The sequence below is a fragment of the Podarcis pityusensis genome (assembly GCF_964106645.2).
Source record: "Podarcis pityusensis genome assembly, chromosome: 1".
Lineage (NCBI taxonomy): Eukaryota > Metazoa > Chordata > Lepidosauria > Squamata > Lacertidae > Podarcis > Podarcis pityusensis.
In genome coordinates, this window is record NC_138028.1 from 60,468,195 (window position 1) to 60,469,785 (window position 1,591).

The following is a 1,591-nucleotide window of genomic DNA, read 5'->3' on the forward strand; positions in this document are numbered from 1 at the left end:
TGGGGCCTCAGTGTCCAGGGAGCAGCTACTGCTACTCTAGCATCTACCCTGGGTATCCTTCTCCAAGAAGATTACCATTTTAATTTCACACAGTCCTTCAGCACACCTCAGCATTAGGGGCATTGTAGAAAATTAACATGGCAGCTCAAAGTTGCCTGACACTGATCACAGCCCTGCTGTTGCCTGCAGCCACCAGGTAAACCCGTGAGAGCCCAGTGATGCAGGACAGGGCCAACCAGAGAGCACTTTACCAAGCTGGTTTCACAAATCTGGAGCTGGTAATAGTGTGAAAGCAGAGCTTCACAAACATGTGTCATGCATTGCAGTAAGTCTAAGAGAACTCAGTATTAGAGGCACCAGTTTTATTTATTTAAAATATCTGATGAAAAAGAAATGCCAATTATTTAAAAAGAGCTTACTTAGGATCACAGCCGTTGTTTTTTTTAGCAGGATTAGTTGAAAATACTGAATATTGCAAGTGACATTTGTGTGACAGATGTCTGTGAACTAATGGATGGTTCCCATGTGCACCACCATCTCTCATTGCTTGATTACTCGGTGGTTCTCAGTTGAATGAACTAAAGTATTGTTCTTAAGCTGATATGAAATCTGAATTTGATCTGTGACAACTTTTTAACATATGTCCAGACCCTAGGTGGGCAGTGGCAGTGGGGGTTGGAATAAGGAAAGGGGAGGATGAAGAATACGGTGTTTTCATATTATTTATTTCATAAAATTTATGCACTGCCTGATTGTAATAAAACAACACTCAAAGCAGTCCAAGAGAGAGGTTGAGAAGAGAGAGAGGGAGAGGTTGCATTCAGTTATGGTATGTCAATATTGAGTGTCATCTTTAATACAAGCTTGAGACTATAAATGACAGTGGCAGTGCAAAGCATAAACCCTAGAAGAATAACCACACCTTTCTTACCAGATGGACCTCCTAAACCCACCCCTTCTGTGTCATATTGGAGGTGCATCAATGGGTGCTGATGCCAAGCCTCCATGACTGTGGGACGCTGATCTCATTAATTCCAGATTTTCACACTCCTGCCTTCGAAGGATCTTCCAGCCACAATGTTGGTAAGGATACATTTTATTTGATTACCTAGATTCAAATCCCCAACCATAGACAGACACTGAGTGACAACCATGTTTCCTACTATTCAAACATGCAAGAGGGTGGGGACATAGGACTGTATTGACTGTACTTTACCTTAGCTCTTGATCCAGAGCCCCACATATATTCCAATGAGCTTTTAAGCATTAAAAATAAGAAATCTAGTAACTCAAACAGTGTGTGAACCTGCTACCTTCATTAAAATAGTACAGCTGTCTTAGTAAAAGCTCCAGGTATGCATATGGCGTGGATGGATACTTAGGTCTGTAATGCCTTATCGATTATCATAAATATTTTAATGTTATTAGCTACATTCGTAGCTTGTGGTGTACATGGTTCTCTGCCTCCACACATATTGTAGAAAAGCATAATCCAGCGTTTGAGGGACATCAAATAAGTGTTTTTATCATTCATGATAGATTTAGGATCATTAGGAGGGAAAATACATTAACAGTTATCTGTGCTGTGCAA